The 20,775-nt window shown below is 44.9% G+C and overlaps 1 long non-coding RNA gene across 1 annotated transcript; it reads right to left on the reverse strand.

Annotated features, from left to right (window-relative positions):
- Nucleotides 1-1,190: 1,190 nt before the first annotated feature.
- Nucleotides 1,191-8,924, reverse strand: LOC121031341 (uncharacterized). Its single transcript, XR_005790695.1, has 3 exons — nucleotides 8,741-8,924; nucleotides 6,135-6,262; nucleotides 1,191-1,525 (listed from the first exon to the last, which is right to left on the reverse strand). It is a non-coding gene; the product is annotated as an uncharacterized LOC121031341 (long non-coding RNA).
- Nucleotides 8,925-20,775: the final 11,851 nt, after the last annotated feature.

Raw genomic sequence — 20,775 nt, forward strand, 5'->3', positions numbered from 1 at the left:
GAGCCAAAACCAAGAGTCAGATGGTTAATGGACTGAGCCACCCAGGCAACCCAATAAACTTTAAAAATACTATTTAGGGGCACCTGGGTGGCGCAGTCGGTTGAGCGTCCGACTTCAGCCAGGTCACGATCTCACGGTCTGTGAGTTCGAGCCCCGCGTCGGGCTCTGGGCTGATGGCTCAGAGCCTGGAGCCTGTTTCCGATTCTGTGTCTCCCTCTCTCTCTGCCCCTCCCCCGTTCATGCTTTGTCTCTCTCTGTCCCAAAAATAAATAAAAAACGTTGAAAAAAAATTTTTTTTTAAATACTATTTAAAAAAATGACGCGTACAATATTGAGTTTCACCTATGGACTAGGCATTGTGCCCGGTGTTTACCACATTGAGTACAAACTTAGTGTATTCTCTGAGCAAAATTGTTGATGAATGATTAATGACCATCTTACCCACTCCCCTGACTTCCAAAGGAGAATGTCCCTGTGCACTAAGTTATTTCAAGGACTCTCTTCGGTGGTAAAGAATTTGGGAACCAGACAAGAAGAGAGAATATGGAAAAAAAAAAGCCAGAAATGATCACGTGACAGAGCTAAGAGAGCGGATGGAGAAGAGATTCAGGCATGATGTGCATGATGTGTGGGTGATGTTTGGAATTGCAAACAGAAGAGTAGAAATGTTGGGAACTAGCTATTGGGGCATCGAAAATGTGACGTTGATGGAAGACGTGGAATTTTTAGGTACCTGATGTATATTGGTTCCGTATTGTTCCTTCTCTCTTTGACATTTCCTTAAGAGGATAGATAAGATAGGAAGAACTTTCTGGTACCTTTTAGTTGCTGAGATTTGCCTGAATGTAACACTATGCTGAGACAGCATCATACGAGGCCTTGGAATTTGAGTTATACACACAACCTCTCATTTCATGGTTATTGGCATTTTTTTTTTTTTTTTTTTAATTTTTTAAAAAAAATTTTAATGTTCATTCATTTTTTGAAAGAGAGAGAGAGAGCATGAACAGGGGAGGGGCAGAGAGAGAGGGAGACACAGAATCTGAAGCAGGCTCCAGGCTCTGAGCTGTCAGCACAGAGCCTGATGCGGGGCTCGAACTCACGGACCGCGAGATCATGACCTGAGCCGAAGTCGGACGCTCAACCCACTGAGCCACCCAGGCGCCCCCATGAGAAAGTGACTGACACCCAGAGAGGTTAAATAATGTGCCCGGAGTCATCCAGCTGGCAACTACTGATTCCAGGGTGTCACTCCAAACCCTGCCCATTAGATTCGAAATTCACAGTCTGGTTACTGTGCCACAAAGCATCTCTGATGAAGAACAAAGCGGATGCCGGCCCCGTGAGAACCTGCTTGGGGGAAATTCGGATGGACTGTAGGCCCACGGTCTTGAGGACGGAGTCCAGAGGAGGGAGAGTTCTCTGTGGCACGAAAGCTAAAGCCTTCTGAGAGCACCTAGAGTTTGCTCCAGGCCTGAGTCTGAATCCAAAATCTTCATCCAGGTGGGCTGATGGCAGACACTGTCTGGGAACATACAAGAGAGAGTTCATCGAAGATAGACATTAAAAGCAAGAGAAAGGCATCGCCCTGCTATTTCACGTAACACTACGGTATTTTGTAGACTCGAAACTAAGATCGACTGATTTCTACACCAAAAGATTAATTCACTTCAAGAACGACTGAGAGGTATTCTTTCTCATTTGCCTCGCATGACACCAAATAGCTGGTAAGACAAGCGGGTTTGACTCTCCTCTCTCCGGTTTTGAAGTTGTATTGATAGAGCCATCAAGCTGTCATTCACAGACTCCGAAAGAAGCGGTGTTTTCCTTCCCTGAACCATCCTGTTGTTAGAGATGCTACTCCCCTGTTTCAACAGCTTAGAATTATGTCAGGAGCTAGATCCCACTTGGAATAAAACCCTGAAATTGCTTTATTCTTCAGTTGCGAGGAAAGCCGAAGGCATGAGGAAATGGTAGAACCACTGAATCAGATGTTGCCAGCTGCCAATTGCGTGACCCTGGGCGAAGCGTCTCCTCTCTTGCGGGCTTGGTTTCCTCCTCTGCAATGTGGGGGCCGACTAATCCTTCCCCTTCCCCCTTCGTAAGATGGTGAGAAAGATGAAATTAAACAACGGGTAAAAGCGGGCTTCCTAATCTATGAATTGTTGTACACATGTAAGTGGTTGTTATTAATTACAGGTTGGATTAGAGCATAAGGTGCTTTACCAAAGCTTAAATAATAAGCACCTAAAGAATCAGGAGAAATATTTATAGAAAAGATGTTTGCTTTCTCTTGCGTGTGTTATCAATTGCTTTCAACTGGTATTTTAATTAATAAGGTGTGTGATTTTTTAATTTAAATAAGATTAAGTCTCTGGAAGAAATAATAGCAGAGGAACATGAAATATGTAATAAAAAAAATCCTAACAATGGTAAAGATGAAGTGGTTATCTAGAAACAGAAAGATTCTTGTTCAGCCTTGGAGGGGACTGTACTGATTAGCTCCATTGTTAAAGTGCATTTTTTTCCACTTTAGATAATAGTCACTTATTTTCATATTCCTTTTAGGACTTTACATCTTTTCCACATTCCAAAGCATTTTTTCTTAAACATTTTCCTACCATATTCTATGGCACAATCAGGAAGCAGATCGGGAAAATAGTGTAGTACATCGCGTGTCCCAAGGAGGCATCTGAAGAGTTCCTTGAGAAGCTGGCAATGATTCACCAGGTCAATCAGGTCAGAAAACTGGAAATCACTTTTCACTTCTCACTCACCGTTCACCTTCGGTCACAGAAGAAGTTCTGTCTTCCTTACGTTTCCAAATTCCCTTCCCTCTCCCCCGTTCTGATTTTCCCAGCCTAACGCAAACCCTTGCAATCCCTGCAAAGACATTTCAGTGGTCTCCGAGAGGATGTGCAGCCTCTCCCCTAACCATCCCAGACCCTACTGCATACAGCAGTCAGAGATCTTTCAAAGAGCACATAGAAATGCTTCCATTTCCAACAAGGAATAACAAGGAGAGCATTTATTCTCTCCTGAACAGATAAAAGATAGGAGACAACAGTTTTAAGCACAGAGCAAAAAAGCAGGCATCCTTGAGATATGGTCAATAAATAAAGCGAACCCTGTAATTTCCCCCCAGCTTACTGCTTACGCTTTCAGGAAATGGGGACACTGAGACAGAACCCGTAGTCTCACGTCCAGGTCAGTGGAAACAATGAAGCTGGGAGGCCAGGGGAACACGACTGCCAGAGTTTGCAGGACACCTGAAGGGGAGAGCTGAGAAGGATCTCCCTCTAGTCTTTTTTTTAATTTACTTTTTAATGTTTATTTATCTTTGAGACAATGCGAGAGACAGAGTGCAAGTAGCAGAGGAGCAGACAGAGGGAGACACAGAATCTGAAGCGGGCTCCAGGCTCCGAGCTGTCAGCCCAGAGCCCGACGCGGGGCTGGAACGCACGGACCGCGAGATCGTGACCTGAGCCGAAGTCGGACGCTCAACCGATTGAGCCACTCAGGTGCCCCAGATCTCCCTCTAGTCTCAAGCAAAGTGCTGATTGTTATACCCAAGGCTGGAGAAAGAGCCACTGGAAAGGACTGGAGGAATCAGTCCTTGGAGCTTACCAGAAATAGCTTTGGTTCCCATACACCAGAGTGGAAAACTCGTAATTCAGAGTATCAGGTAGAATATTCAGAACAGTTTTACCCCAGTAGTGGGGGGAATGAGCTCTGGACTAAACACTGCACTGGACCCACCTAATAACATTTAAAGAAGGTACAAAGACCCACGCTTTTTTCAGGTCACATAACCAGATCCTAGAATAATGTCCATAAGGAGTTATTCAGATAGAGAGATACTCAACACCTAATAGGGCTAAATCCACGATGTCTGGCACGCAATAAAAAATGACCAGGCATGCGAGGAAACAGAAAAATATAAGTGATGATGGGGAGAAAAATTAATCAGAATTGACCTGGAAATCTATCCATACACTATACATATATTACAGAATTAGTAGGCAAGGATACTAAACACTTATGATTACATTTCTTACATTGAGAAAGTTAAGTGGAGACATAGAAATATTAAAAAAAAATCAGATTCTTAGAGGTGAAAGCCACAGCATCTGTGCACCCTTTAAATCACAGCACGTGTTTCTGTTATGCTAGATGAACCAGTCCTAGAGATCTAGCATACAGCATATGCCTACAGGTAATAAGACCTACCGTATTGCACTCGTAGAACTTTGCTAAGAGGGTAGATTTTATGTTAAGCATTCTTATCACAAATAATAAATAAATAAATAAATAGGATGAGAGGAAGTCCTCGGAGGTGAAGGATAGGTTTATGGAACGGATTGTGATGCTAGCTTCACAGATGCCTACTTATCTCCAAGCTCATCACCTTGTCTAGATTACATATGTAGGTACGGCTTTTTGTATGTCAATCACACCTCAATAAAGTGATTTAAGTTTTAAGAGGATGATGTGGAAACCACAAGGTCTAAACTAGCAAACACAGTGAAAGGGATTAAGTAAGAGATTAGATAGTGCAGAAGGAAATATTACTAAACTTGAAATCAAGCTCATTGATCGTTTCCAAAATAGAAGGCAGAGAAACAAGGTTGGCTTGGGGGTGGGGGGATGCGGCGACCATCAGTGAGCTGTGGACCAGCTTCATCAGCCTAACACGTGTGCAAGGAGAGAGAAGAAAGGGAGGGACATGGTGTCAGGACTTTAGAATTGCATAAGCAGTGACTCCAAAAAGTTAGCTTAAAAAGACATTTATTAGCTCATAGAGTTTCTGAGGGTCAGGAATCCAGGCGTATTTTAACTGGATGGTTCAGGCCCAGGTTCTCTTGTGAAATTGTGTTCAAGCCTTAGGCATCTGAAGCCTCCACTGAGGTAGGGTTTGCTGACGGCTCGCTCATGCGGTGGCTGGCCGCCTCAGTCACTCTCCACGCAAGCCTCCCTTTCACATGCTTGAGTGTCCTCACAACGTGGCCCCTCACTTCCGCCAGATCAGAGAAAGAGGGAGCAAATCAGAAATCAGTGTATCCTGTAAGTTAATCTTGGAAACGACATCCCATCCCATCTGCCATATTGTACCAGTCTGTGGCAGAGCTTGGGGAGAGACCACACGAGAATGTGACTATCAGGAGATAGTGCTTTTTGGGGTCCAACTTAGAGGCTGCCTACCATAAGGGCCTAGAGAAATATCCGAAAGAATAATGGTCTTCAGATTTGATGAAAACTATAAGCCCCCAGATCCAAAAGGCCCAACAAACCCCAAACATAAGAAATATGACAAAACCATATCAAGGCCCATCATAAACATATTGCCTAACATCAGTTATGAAGAGAAAAGTCTTAACAACAGCCAGAGAGATTCTTCTACACTCCATAGTGGTTAAAACTGACAAGGCTGATCACACCAAGTATTGAAGAAAATGTGGGGCAACTGGACCCCTCAGACACTGCCAGCGGACTATGCAAGGGTGCCACCATTTTGGAAAATGGTCGGGCAGTTTCTTCAAAGGTTAAATATATACCTATCATATGACTGAGACATATGTTTACCCAAGAGAAAGAAAAACATATGTACATACAGAGATTTGAGAAGTGCATAGGGCAGCTTTATTTTTCACAGTTAAAACCTGGAAACAACTCCAATGTCCATCAGTCAGTGACTAGATACACACTGTGGTATGTCCATACAAATGGATTCCTACTCAGAAATGCAAAGGGGCACCTGGGTGGCGCAGTCAGTTAAGCATCTGACTTTTGACGTCAGTTAAGGTCATGATCTCATGTTCCTTGGTTTCGATCCCCACAGTGGGCTCTACACTGACGGCATGGAGCCTGCTTGGGATTCTCTGTCTCCCTCTCCCTCTCTCTTGGCCTCTCCTCTACTTGTGTGCATTCTCTCTCTCTCTCTCTCTCTCTCTCTCTCTCTCTCTCTCTCTTTCTCTCTCAAAACTGAATACATATTTTTTAAAGAGAGAAATGGAAAGAGATGAACTACTGATGTTCAACACCATGGATGAATCTGGAGATAAATATGGCAAGTGCAAGAAGACAAATACCAAAGAGTAAATTGATCTGGTGATGGAAAGTGCATCCGTGCTCACCAGGGGGTGGAGCCCAGAGGTAGGTGGGAGGGAGACGCCATTTCGGGGAGTCAGAGTGAGGATACGTCCATTACCTTGATTGCAGTGATGGCGTCATGGAGAATGTCCAAACTCATCAAATTGCACCCCTAGAAAAATGTACAGTTTGAATGTCCATTAGACCTTAATAAAGTTGTTAAAAACAAAGACCACACCCAATATAGGCCTATCCCTTCTGCAGTTTGTGCTTTCCATGGCTTCCTATAGCCCTTCGGGGTCTGGGCTATGGAGAAGGGTTTGAGCCTCTTCCAGTTCCTGTTCCAATTGTCCCTCTCCCTATCTTCCTGTTAACTGTTTGAAACTCCCTGCAAGTCCTGGACCATAACGCTGGCTCCCATCCCACCACTCCCATCACTCCTCCCCCCAGAGTGTTTCTCCCCTGTCCACGCCCCTCTGATAACTCGTTCCCACCTTAAGACCCCACTCAGCTTTTCCCCAACAGGTCATTTCTGGGCCCCCTTCTTCCTCTCCTGCCTTTGGTTGTTGACCGTACTGTGTTCTACCTTCTGGTGCTTCCTGCAGCCTTCCTACCGACCCCACTCACTTGGATCACCAGGCTTTCAAGTCACTACTGTGATCACATCTAGTGGTAGTTGTCATAATGGCAAGAGTTCTTTCTGTCCCTGCAGTGCTTAGCATGACATTGGATACACAATAGGAACAAGGGATAGGTTTGAAATAATACATGAAGAAGATGATTTGGAGAGCTCCCCAGAATATGGCTGCAATAACCTGACTATCTGTGCCCCCCCCCCATTCATATGTGGACATCCTAATCCCCAGCGCGATGGTATTTGTTGGTGGGCCCTTTGGGAGGTGCAGTTCTCATGAGTGGGATCATCACCCATGTGAAAATGACCTCAGGGAGCTCCCCGGCCATCTTTCCGCCATGTGAAGATAGAGAAAAGTAAGCAGTCTATAGCCCGGAAGAGGATCCCACAGAACCTGACCATGCTGATCCCTGATGCTCTAGCCTCTGGCGCTGAGAGAAAGCAATTTCTGTTGCTTACAAGCCACCCAGTCTGCGGCCCTCTGTTGTGGCAGCTCCAACAGACTACGGTAACGTCTTACCCAGGGAACCTCCGATTCACCGACGACAAGATCACGTTTGGAGTCTGGCAGAGGACCCGACGGGACAGAGTGTAAGCGCTACACTTCTCAACAGGATCATGGATCGAGGCACCCTGGAGTGGGCGAGTGTTCACTTAGGAGGGCGGGCCAAGGTCTGGGGGATGGAAGCAGGGAAAGAGGGGGAGGTGTCTTCCCAAGGCGGCTTAAAAAAACAACAATGCTTTTAAATCCCCCAAACAGCTGTCTGGTTAGGAAGATACGGTTTATAGTCACAATGCCTACGTTCAGCTCGCTGGTGGTGACGTAGACCAGCAGAACTTGCGTATAACATTCCAAGCCCGCGTTCCTGTTTTCATTCTGATGGGGCCAAATGGGCAATTTCCCGGGTCCGGGTACCCAAGGAGGTCACAGTACTCCTTCCCTTCCCTTTCTTCTGTGGGTGACTCTAAACTGTGTCATTGGACAGACACACCAGTGAAACATTCAGGGGCCAATGTCTGCCTTCCTCCCCCCCAACTCCGCACCATGTCTCTCTTTTGCTCAGAGTTTCAATAATGGGCTGATGAGAAGGGTGTGAGGCAACACGTCTGTGAGTCTCCTCTGAAATCTTCTCCTGGTTATGTCGTTGTCTGCTCTTCAGCCCGGTGGACAAGGCAGCCATCAGGAGTGAGGAAGAGAGAAGCCTGGGCAGCAGGAGCCAAGCAGCTGTGCCCAGACAAGGGGAGACAAAGGGCAGAGGCCAGAAAGGCCAAGGTTGGCGATGATTTTCACTTTCAAGAAGTTTATAGCTCATTGAGGCATCTGGCACCGAGCGGTCCGCTAAGACTCAACCTTTTCTAGAAAAGGAAAAAAAGAAAAAAGAAGAAAGAAAGAAAGAAAGAAAGAAAGAAAGAAAGACAAAAGAAAGAGAGAAAGAAAGAAAGAGAAAAAAGAGAGAAAGAAAGAAAGAAAGAGAGAGAGAGAAAGAAGGAAGAAAGAAAGCAAACAAGCAAGCTTTCCAAGCTTACCAGTCTGGATTCAAAATGTCAGGCAAGTGGAAAACAGGACTGGGGCACTCAGATTCAAATCAAGCATGAGATGCATGAGTTTATGTTTCATAAGGAGATGGAAAGGAGTGTTTAAAAATTCTTTTTTCTTACAGGAATCATCAAACATACATAAAAGTAGAGAGGAAAGGATAAAGATCTTCACTCATCTATCACTTAGTTTAACCATGGTCAAAATTGTATTTTTTTTAAGTTTATTTATTTTTGCGAGAGACAGACTATGAGCAGGGGAGGGTCAGAGAGAGAGAGAGAGAGAGAGGGAGACACCGAATCCGAAGCAGGCTCCAGGCTCCGAGCTGTCAGCACAAAGCCCGACGCGGGGCTCGAAATCACAGACCGTGAGATCATGACCTGAGCTGAAGTCAGAGCTTACCTGACTGAGCCACCCAGGCGCTTCCAAAATTGTATTTTTTAACCAGAGAGAATCAGGCGAGATCTACAGGTACATACCATGGGCACCAGGAGTTTGGAGGTAGAACAGCGTGGCCAAAGAAACCCGGGGCTTTGGACTGTAAACCGTCCTCCCCTTCTCAGGGTGTACAACCGAGAACCCAGTTCCTTAACTTCTGGCCAGACTTCACTGCACCAAAACATGTGTGAGCATCTCCGCGTCCCAAGACCCTGGAGAAGTCAAGGGAGGCCCAGGGCTAGTCATACGTAGTACCTGCTCAGTAAACGGTGACGTTTTGCCATGGTTACCATGTTCAAATGCATCAGGCAACCATGCCCGGAAGACAAGAAATTGTAACTCTGCCCAAGTCAGGACAAAGGCCTGACTCTGACACATGTGGGATTTTCCCAATGTTTTCTTGGAAACAAGTAATCAATGGCAGAAAACCTCAAGTCCATGCATGTTACAGAGAAAGCAGATGTGTTTTGAATGGCAAAGAATGAGGAAGGCAACAGTGATTTTTTTTTTCTTTTTAATTCTGACTAATTTTATAGCAACCGATTCACCATTTGCTCTCTCTATAGCGTCTGTATTGTTCCAGCGCTGAAATCCTAAGGCACGCTGGAGGCAGCTGTAACCCCCAGGGGATGTTTGACAAGGTCCAAAGGCATTTTTGGTTGGAGAGAGTTTGGGTTGTCATGTTGGGACAGGAATGTTCCTGGCATCTAGTGGGTAAGGGACCAGGGAACATCCTCTACAATGCATAAAATAGCATCATCACCACCCCCAGCAAAATACTACATGAGTCCACATGTACTTACTACCAAGGCTGAGAACCTCTGAATTGGCTGAAAACAGATCAAGCTTTGGGGTCGGACAGCATTATATTGAATCCTGGCTATGTGGCTTACCAGCTCAACCCTTTTCTGTGAATGCCTCCACTACGATTTGGGGACGGTGACACCTTCATTGCAGGTCTGTCTGCTTCATCAAAGATCATCTGCGGGAAACGCTGACCTCTGCACCCGACACACCTAGGCACTCAATTCGTGGTGGCCGTTGCAATTTTGCATTGATTACTGCAGTTTTTGACATTGTGAGTAATAACCCTTGATTTCTTTTTTAAAACATTCTTGATGAGCCCAGTGGAGAGCCAGATCCCGGGAGGAAACAAAGGAGGTCTCGAGTGGACCACGCCATCCCCTCCCGGAAGCTGGGTAGGAAGGATCAGAGACCGTCAAGGGAAAAGATGCCCGTGCGCGTACTGGAGGCGGGGCCGGTTATAAGTAGATGGGACTCCTGGTGGGGAGATGGAAAAGGTAGATTTTTGTCAACCATGGCACTGTTGATATTTGGGGCCAGATAATTCTTTGTTGCTGGGAGGACGCTGGACACTGCAGGGTATTCAGCATCATCCCACGCCCTCAGTGCCTCACGTCTCCAGACACTGTTGAATGGTCCCCGGGGGGAGTTTGAGAACTGACATGGGCCTGCGATGGCAGCAATGCCCCTGTCCCTTCACCCTCCACCTTCAGCCCATCCCTAAAGCAGACATCACTCATTTGACATGACCCTGTGCCACTGAGCACGGACCCAGGAATCTCACCACGTCACACCAGACAGCCCCTTAGGGATCTGTTGCATTAACTCTTCTTACCCTCCCTAATGTGCACTCCCCTGTCTGTGCCGCCCCTTGCTACCCCAATATTTCCAATACCACCTGCCTCTCGGCGAAGTCTGGGGTTTGTTTTTATTGTCGTCGTTTCCTGGATTCACAAAGATCTCGGACATCCACGCCGGCCATCCCACCGTTTCACCTACGACGATCTTTCCGTCTGCTCGATATCATTAAGATGCTCTCTCAGAGAGTCCTGAATTTCCCTCCTGTTTATTAAAATGCAGGTTTCTCCAAGATGGAAGCACTAGCCATTATTTTTCAATATTAATGTTATTGTTTTTCTGAAGCTTCTGTTGTCCCGTAACTCAAGGACCCCTTGTCGAATCCCATATGTAGCATGTTTATTAGATGTAATATTTTATCTCTCGGACTCAGTGCCTGACACTATCATTTCCTTCTTATTTCAATAAAAATGATCTCCTTCCTTGCGGTTCTGACAGGAGCTAATGGTTTTCTTTATCACGGGAGAAAGTAAGAATGAGGCAGCGCTAAAAGACAAAATGAACTGTATATATTTGTGCCTTAATTCAATTTATACCATAAACTCTAATCTTAATCAAGTAACTTCATAACTTCAAATCTAACAACAACAACAACAACAACAACAACAACAAAAGCCACTGGGAAAGTCTAGGAGCCTCCAGTTTTTCCGGATTTGCAGTTTGTAGGTTTGAAAACCGATATCCCAACGTAACCTCATGGAAACAGAAAGCACTTGTCCCAAATGCTCACATGACTTTGGTTTTTCCTTCCTTCTTTCTGTCTTTTTTCTTTCTTTGGTGTGTATATTGCAGAATAGGGAGCATTTCTATCAATGTCATTTAATCAAGTGCTAATAGAATCTGTTACAACTATCACCGACAGAACCACAATATTACCTGTTTGATGAGAATCGTTGGCTGCATGTAAATTCCAGGTGGATTCTGCCCAGCTTTGTAGCTTTGTTAGGAATGAAAAAAATAACATATTCAGTGCACAATTAGATCATGGACGTTCCAGCAAGGAGCTGAGAGTATTACAACGAACGCCAAACAATTGTGCAAATAAAAGCATTTAAAAACCACTACTGGGTGGGCCACCTGGGTGGCTCAGTCAGTTAACCTTCCGTCTTCAGCTCAGGTCATGATCTCGCAGTTCATGGGTTCAAGCCCCGCATCGGGCTCTGTGCTGACAGCTCAGAGCCTGGACCTTGCCTTGGATTCTGTGTCTCCCTCTTTCTCTCTCTGCCCCTCCCCGCTCACACTCTGTCTCTCTCTCTCCCCAAAATAAGGAAACCTTTAAAAAAAAAAAGATTTTTAAAAAGCACCACCCAGACATCGTATAGAGATGAAGACCCAAGACAGGTGTTGAAACCCTTACAAGTATTGAGACTTGGACTGGTCCTGCTTGAAAAGGCAGGTGGGCACCAGGGGACCGGGGATCACCCCCGGCGTAAGGACCTGCCGGCATTTGTGTGGAGGACCAACATTTTCACCTGATTCAGGTCATACACTGAAAAGAGACCGACGTGGTTCAGGATCCTGAGTCTGCCACTGCCCCTCTGTGTCACCCTGGCAAACATGCCTTAACCTGGGCAAGTATCGGATCCTGTAGAATGAGGATGTGAGAATGTAGCCCCTCAGCACACTGTCGAAACAAAATGACGTGTCGGAACGGTGTTTAGATTGTGCCTGGTACAGAGTAAGAACCAATACATGGCAACTGCACTCTTACTCTAGTATCTCGTTGCCATCTTTGGTCAACATTGTTACATTCAGCCCTGGGGGTTCTGGCTTGGAGTGGGCGGGCAGACTCCATTCCAATGTCAAGTTCGCCAGCGCTTACAAGGTGCCTGCTGGGGCAGTGCCCCGTGGAAGGTGCTGTAGGGGGATTCAGAGATGAGTTTGACATGATCGCTGACTCCCAGGGGCTCACTGGCACTGAGGGGAAGTGTTTGCCACCACCCGTAGTTACACAGTGATGGCATATCTCTCTAGTGTCACTTGGTGAGTCGCTGCAGTGCTGCGTGCTGTGGTTTACACGGAAGTGCTACTTCATAGACTGTGAGCCCCTTTAGGGCAAGGCAGGGGCCGTTTCTGAACCACTTGTGCAGCCCCAGCGTCCAGCTGGATCACTCATTCATATTTTGTTTCAGCAACATGTTTATCAAGGACCTGCCGGGTAGCAGGTGCTAGTGGGAATGCCAGGGGATGACCAAAGCATAGTTATGATCTTCGATCTTACGGACTCTGCATTCTGCTCAGAGCAACAGATAATAACCGGACTCTCCCATCGTCACTGGCAGAATATCTAGCACAAAACCTTGAAACCTAATTGGCCCTCAAGAAGTACTTACTGAGTAAACAAATGAAAGTAAACGGATACACGTACACAAAGTTAATCCGAGTAGACGAAGACCTGCAAAGAGGAAATGGGATGCTCTGAGAGTTTACAACAAGAGGGCATGAATTGATGTCGGAGTAATGGAAGCTTCTAGAGGAAATGGTGAGGCATGGGAATATTCCATTGCGTTGATACTGAAGACCTCTGGTGAAAACTTCCCTTCAGCTAAGCTGTGGTTCTTCTAGACTTTCTAGCTCATAATTTCCCCTTCTTGCATTACAGTCTCTGTGTTGTGTTTGGGATGTGTCATGTGGGTGTGCAGGCAGGAATGTGAAGCTCTGCCCTTTGAAAAGGCAGGGATTAAGAGTATAGATATTATCCTTCTTTGGGGAGCCATACAGTTTGCTCCAGAGGGAGTTCTTGAGCGACCTATCCAGTTGGGAAGACTGCCAGTGAGGTCACACTTGGAAATATTAACACATTCCGTGCCTCTGCTCATTTATCTACCAGTTGCACAAGTAATAATTGTATTTCTCCTATGGGCCAGGCTTTGCTAGATCCTGGGCTCCATGGTTCGGAAAAACAGACAGGCTCCATTGCTTCCTTGGCCAGGATCATTCTACACCCTGAATACCTCCTTCATGAAGTTGGTCTCTTCAGTAGGGAGATGCTAAGTGAACCCAAACACAGTCTCTGATTGTCGGGGGGTCCTGTCCAGTGAGACAGAGGCATTGGCATCTGAGTTCGATACACCAAAATGGCTACAATTTTTGCCCCAATCTTTGGTTTGCCTCTCACCAGAAGGGGACAAGCTGGCTAGTGCGATTCGGAACTGAGTGGGTCCTTTTCCATCATCATCATATATATATATGGCAAAGGGGAGAGACAAGGATATTTACAGAGATACACAGGAACTGAATGCCGGGGTCCACAGGGCTGCTGGACTGAGCATCACCTGACGTTCCTGCGGGAAAACCAGCACACCCTGGCCATCGGTAGGGCTGTCTGCAACTAGGGTGGGATTCACTTTAGCAAATGTCTGCTGAGTTCCAGTGAGGTTATCCAAACCCGGTTCCAGGCGGAAAAGACACAAAGGAAATAAATTCAGCCCTGACCTCAAGAAGCTTCCCAGCTAGTCCATCCACTGGCCACAGGTAAAGGTATTCCCTGGTGCTTTTGATCTTTCAATTTTGTTTTGTTATCCACAGTGCCTCCTAGCAAGATCCCAGGGTTAAAATAGCAATGATTATCTCAAACAGCCACCATTTGTTGGTGCCTACAATGTGCCTTCTCTTTCTATTGTCATGCTTATAGTCCTTAATCTACATCTCCTGGGCTGCATGAACTTGGGTGATTTATTACCCCCCCATCTTAATTTATCCACCTGTATAATGGAGAAAATAATAGTTCTTACCAGGTAGCATTGTAAAGATGAGCAAGATAATGCAAATGAAATTCTTAGCACAACACTTGGTGCAGAGAGTTGCAGGATCAGGCCCTGTTAGTAATTTATCTTTTGCACCGGAAAAAAAAAAAAAAAAAAAAAAATATATATATATATATATATATATATATATATAAACACACAACTGTCAGAGACTGCTTTAATAGCTCCACACCATAAACAGGGATGTTTCTAGAAAATTCTAGAAGGGCATGGGGAACATTTAAATGGAGGAGAGAGGAGCATATAAAAAGCTTACTATTGGAACCTATAGGAACTTAGTGGCTGCTTTGCGTTTGAAAACTCCAATTCCATTTGTCTTGGTGGGGGTCTAAGTGGCAGTATTTCTTTTTAAAAGGCTTTACAGAGAGGGCTAAAACAGTGGGTCTGCCTTTCAAGAAACAATTGTTGAAAGCTTGTACTGTTTATCTGCACTCTCTATTCCAGAGTAAAACAAAAGAGGGGGGAAAACATAAGGGAGAGTGGTGAGGTGGAACAGACATTAAAAGAAAAGAAAGAAAAAAAGAATAAAGTTTATGAAAAATCAGTAGAGTCCATTCAGTGAAACAAGTTTCTTCTTTAAAATCCAGATACATATAAAACTTCCATTTTATAACATTCTATCCCCAGTGACCTTGGCATTTGTCAGTCTTTGTCAAACAGTTCATAATAACTTTCACTGTGTTAATAAGACTAAAATGTATATTCTATGCAACAGGTTCTCTGTGCATTTTTATATAATTTTCTAGCCATTTATTTTTCTCTAAAATGTAGTGTGACAAGAAAAAAAAACTATTGATCCTTTTGACTATTTTTCCATTTTCTTGTGGCCTAGCCATTATAAATACAACCAACTGAAACATTCTCAAAAAATTATCATTCCAGTGCCTTGATCATATTCCTAGGTGCATGTGACTCTTGGATTTATTTATTTATGGACTCTTTGAATTATACTGAAAGATGAATTGAATACTCAGTGTCCAATTTTTCTCTATTTGCAAATTTATGTTCAATGCAAAGTATAAACTGATTTATGTTCAAAACAATGTATAAACTGAAGACCTCATTTCCCCCAGAGTGTTCATGTATAAATTCATTAAAATAACTCCCTTCCCCCCACCCCAATGATACTATTTATTACATAAAAAAGGAGCTCTCTTCTGCATTTTTACCATCTTCATTGGCTTGGTGCTTCATCATTTACCAAATGTCTGTGAGTTGAACAAGAAATGTTGTGAAATCTGTCTTTTTTTTTTTCCCCTCCTTCTTCTTTTTGCTTGGCCCAGTAAACATAAGACCAAATGGGGAGAGGGAGAAAGAGAGGCATAACCATGCAAGAGGACAAGACGAGAGAAGAAGAAAAACAAGGGGGACTGAAGAGAGAGAGAGAGAGAGAGAGAGAGAGAGAGAGAGAGAGAGCGAGAGCAGGCAGGCGTGTGCCAGGAAGGAAAACTCACTGCGGTAGTGATGGATAACTGAAGTGAACGTGTCAGGATGGTATTATGTAAATTACCAAGACAGCCAAGCCATGCACTGATGATTATAGAGGATGTGAGCAATGTTGTGGTCCCCAGACACTCATGTGCCTTGTTATTTTTCTTCCCTCCAACTACCCTTGGGGTGGATTCTTCCTGACCCTGGTCCTTGGAAAGAAAGAAAGAAAGAAAGAAAGAAAGAAAGAAAGAAAGAAAGAAAGAAAGATCCTCCAAGAAATAACTTCCCATTCACCAAACTCTCCCAGCCAAGAACGAAAAGAAAAAGAAAAAGGAAAAGTGGAGGAAAGGATGTGACAAGTCTCTCCTCGGATCCTTCCCCTCCCTGGATGCCAACCAGACGTCTTCAAACTGCTTTTTGTTTAGATCAGTGAAGCCTTTGGCTTTATCAAGCATCTTGACTGTGCCTTGGTGTCAAGGACAGTACCCAAAGGGGGCAGTCTGGCAGCAAAGAGAGTGGATCTGAACCCACTAGATGGGAAAAGGCACCATTTTATATATGTACCCCCCCACAGGGGAAGACATATTTTAATATGTTAATTTTAGGCCATTTGCATTCTTATTAGGGGATGAAAGATAGATTCCATCTCTGGGACTTGCTTGATTGCTGGTGAGGGTTTACAAGCTCAGAACTGAAGGTGTTCTACTCAGATTTGCAATTTGTAGCCTCTCCGAATTACAAATATATGCAGAATGAAGAATACCCCAACTAATGCTCAGTATTATTTGGTTTTCATAAATGCATTTATACTCATTGATGTGTATAATATGTGTTGGCTACTTATAGTTTACCAGGTCCTCCCCCACAAATTTTTAGGACCACAGATATTAATACCAGATATTTCTGGCCACTGAGGAATCACCAGCCTCATGGGAAAGACAAACATGGTAAGAGATCATTAGAGAAGACAATAATACTAGCTTTAGTGGAGGTACCATGGTAATTGGAAAGAGTGACTGTCCTCCATTTGTCTGCGTTGTCTCTCCTCTTGGCTCTTCAGTCCCTGGAATGAACCCATTATGCCTGGTCTCTCTAGTTCAACCCCAGGTCTCTCTAGTTCAACTGCACCCACGGCATAGTCAAGAACAGGCTGATTTTAGGAATGTAAGCTTATTTTATGATTATTTCAAAAAATGATGTTAGGTCATGGGACTTAAAAGCAAAAGGTTTAATTTAAGTAGCAGACTAGTTCAATTAGTCTTCCTTTTCCCCAACTCACCTTCCCCGAACAACTACTGTCTGTCAGGCTCTGTGCTGTGAGGTGGGGGCAGCACCATGACCAAAGCAGATGCAGTCCCAGCCATCAGGAAGCTCACTGCCCAGTGGAGAAAAGAGACATTGATTAAATAGTCACACAAATTCACAAGTATGCACTGTGATAAGAGCTGGAAGGAAAAATAGGGTTTGCTAGGAAAGGCTCCTGAGACCTCATCTAGCCTGACTGTCAAGGAACCTTTGAGGAAATAATGGTCCAGTTGCCATCTCAGTGTGAATAGGAGTTCACTTGGTAAATGGGAGAAGAGCAGGTTGGCCAAGCACCCGGGGCTGAGAGAGCCCCATGGGTCAACCCCTGAGGTGAGCAGAGACATACTCACCATAGGAATTTAAAGAAAGCCAACTGGTGTGAGAGAGGAGCAACCCGAGGCTGGACAGGTGAGTGGTGGTCTGGTCACATAAGGCCTTGCGTCTCACTAAGGGGAAGCGATGGAAAGGGCTTAAGTGGTCATATGTGTGGGTCACAGATTGTAGGGCTAGGTGCCTGGAGGAGAAAATTCTGCATAGAAGACCAGTCATACTCCTGTTGACTCACGAGCACAAGGGTAGCCTGTTCTACCACACCACGGGCAAAATGGGGAGAAGTGGATAGATACAGAAGAGTTTTCAATGTGTGCAATTGACAGAAGGAAGCAAGTGAGTAAACTGGGGAGGACCAGCTGGGGAGACAGCAGTTCCAAGAATGAATGATGTCTTGATTTCTCATATGCTCCATTGGATAAATGAGTCATTGACATAGCACATTGTGGAATCGTACTCATATACTGACTATGTAATATGACTATAGGACATCCAACTAGAACTTCAGTTGGCCCCTTTTTATCTAACAAACGCTGGCCAGATGTAACCATTTTAGGCACATTGCTAACTCCATATGGAGTACCTGGTTTATTTGTAGTGGAGGGGGGTAGGATTGGGATTTTCAGCTCTAGTGGCTTCAATCACGCAGGTTTCCAACACTGTCAAAGAGATGAGGAGGTCAGCCTGTAACATTTCTCAAAGCACAAATGGAAAAGAGAGTCCCACATAGAACACCAGTCAAACCACCAGACTTGGGACATGGATTATGCTTTGCATTTGGGGCTGGAAGATCCCACTGACCCCACCGAGGCCCCTAGCCAGCTGGATGTTGCAGGTCAAGAGGGGTAGCTACACAATTTCTTGGAGAGTATGCGAATCTTTAACACCAGCACTGCCCTGCCACAAACCCCCTACGTCGGCCCTCTTCCCAGAGGTAAAGAACCTGTTCTGTGGAAACCGAGGGCTCAGCCAGATGGTCAGTTTTTTGACCAGGTGTTCACCTGCTAATCCTTAGCCCTTTCAGACAGGAGGGAAGAAACAGAGAGAGCAACACAACCCCACGTGTCCAGCAGACTCCTGGACTTGGGACTGAAGATCTGATTGTAAGTGTCCAGAAGGTCACTTATAGCTCTTAGGTGTGATTTCTTTGAATATCTTCTTCATGACCTCCCTTGTGACGGGGCTCAAACTTGTGGTTTTAAAACCCAGATATGTAGCTCTTTCCCTCTCCCTCTTTGTGATGCTTCCAGAACGTCCAAATTGAGAGCATTCTACCTGCTGCCGTATAGAAATGAACCCCTTTCACACTTGCTTCAGAAAGGATTGTGGAGCGCACAAACTTCTCCAGCTTGTTTCCGCTTGCTTCAAGTGATCCCCAATGCTTTATGAGTTCATTGCCAGGATCAGGGCTGAAATGTTCTTCAGGAAGTGTTTAATCATTTTTTAAAAATCTTTTTAATGTTTGTTTATTTAGTTTTGAGAGAGAGAGCACAAGTGGGATGATGGGGGGGGGGTGGGCAGAACAGAGAGAGAGAGGAAGAGAGAGACACAGAATTGGAAGCAGGCTCCGGGCTCTGAGCTGTCAGCACAGAGCCGGACGCGGGGCTTGAACTCACAAACCGTGAGATCATGACCTAAGCCTAAGTCGGTCGCTCAACCGGCTGAGCTACCCAGGCGACCCTGGAAATGTTTCATTTTTAAACTGGTGTGTTTGTGGGTCACCTGGGTGGCTCAGTCAGTTAAGCGTCTGACTTCGGTTCATGTCACGATCTCACGGTTTGTGAGTTTGAGCCCCACATCGGGCTCTGTGCTGACAGCTCAGAGCCCGGAACCTGCTTCGGATTCTGTGTCTCCTTCTCTCTCTGTCCCTCCCCTGCTTGCACTCTGTATCTCTCTCTCTTTCAAAAATAAATAAACGTTAAAAAATTTAAAAAAAGAATTATAGGACACTTAGTGTGGGACCTGTCTTTAAATTGGTGTGTTTGTTTTGTGCAAGACCATTGAGTCTAAGTCCTCATCTCCTTCCAGGTTCCAGTTGTATCTCAGGGCCATCACACCAAGAGGCACACACACAGCGTCCATGGTGGGGGACATGTTACTCTTATTTTTCCTTTTTCCATCATCAGATGAAAAAGAGAATTAGGGGCGCCCGGGTGGCTCAGTTGGTTAAGCATCCAACTCTTGGTTTCAGCTCAGGTCATGATCTCACGGTTCATGGGTTTGAGCCCCATGTCTGGTTCTGAGCCGACAGTGTGGAGCCTGCTTAGGATTCTCTCTCTCTGCCCCTGCTCTCTCTGTCTCTGTCTCTGTCTCTCTCTCTCTCTCTCTCTGTCAAAACAAATAAATAAACTTCAAAAAGAAGAAGAAAATAACACATAGTCCAAAACCTATAAAACAAAAAAGCAACTGTTACTATGACTCCCATATCCCGTATTCTCAAACATACAAACGTAATATTGTATGTTCTCTGAATAATGAGTCCCTGGCACAGGAGGCAGAGATCCCATTGTACTTGCCTTTGGTTCCCCAGCACCCAGTCTACTGTCTGGCACAAAGAAGAACGTGATCAAAGAATGCTGTTTGAAGCAGATAACAATGGTAATACCATCCAACTCCTAGTACTAAATAACTCATTAAGGAAAACGTACTTGGAAATGCTAGGAGTTATTACCGTTACTACTGTTTACTATGTGCCAAACTCTAAATGCTGTATGTGCATGATCTCATCTAATCATTACAGCTCCCTTATCAAGCAAGGTCCATGATCAGGCCCATGTTCCAGATGAAGACTTCAAGGTTCACAGGTATTAGATCTTTGGCCCAAATCCACTGAGCCAGGAAGTGGCACTGCCAGGATTCAGGGTCAACCGTCCTTGCCTCTGCAGTCTGAGTCCGTGAGCTCTTATTAACATTTGTTAGTTAGAATACAGCAACAACTTATATTGGTTACTATTAGCCAAGGCCATGTGCGTAGCGTTAAAAATGTAAAATATTCTCCGGGCGCCCAGTGGCTCAGTCGGTTCAGCGTCCGACTTCGGCTCAGGTCATGATCTCGCGGTCCGTGAGTTCGAGCCCCACATCGGGCTCTGTGCTGACAGCTCAGAGCCTGGAGCCTGTTTTAGATTCTGTGTCTCCCTCTCTCTCTGCCCCTCCCCCATTCATGCTCTGTCTCTCTCTGTCTCAAAAATAAATAAACATTAACAAAAATTTAAAAAAAAATAAAAATAAAAATAAAAGCAGGGGTGCCTGGGTGTCTCAGTCAGTTGAGCGTCCAACTTCAGCTCAGGTCATGATCTTGCAGTTCATGGGTTCAAGCCCCATGTCGGGCTCTGTGCTGACAGCTCAGAGCCTGGAGCCTGCTTCGGATTCTGTGTCTCCCTCTCTCTCTCTCTCTCTCTGCCCCTCCCCCGCTCACACTCTGTCTGTCTGTCTCTCTCTCATAAAAAAAACATTAAAAAAAATAAAAATAAATAAAAATAAAAAAATGTAAAATATCCTCAAACGTGAAAACTTTCACAGAAGATAGAGTTGGAGTGCGCCTTTGAAAGTCAGTGATGAGACCCACTGAGGCAAAATGAATC

Source organism: Herpailurus yagouaroundi, unplaced genomic scaffold (genome assembly GCF_014898765.1).
Source record: "Herpailurus yagouaroundi ecotype Mexico unplaced genomic scaffold, PumYag 141, whole genome shotgun sequence".
Taxonomy (NCBI): Eukaryota; Metazoa; Chordata; class Mammalia; order Carnivora; family Felidae; genus Herpailurus; species Herpailurus yagouaroundi.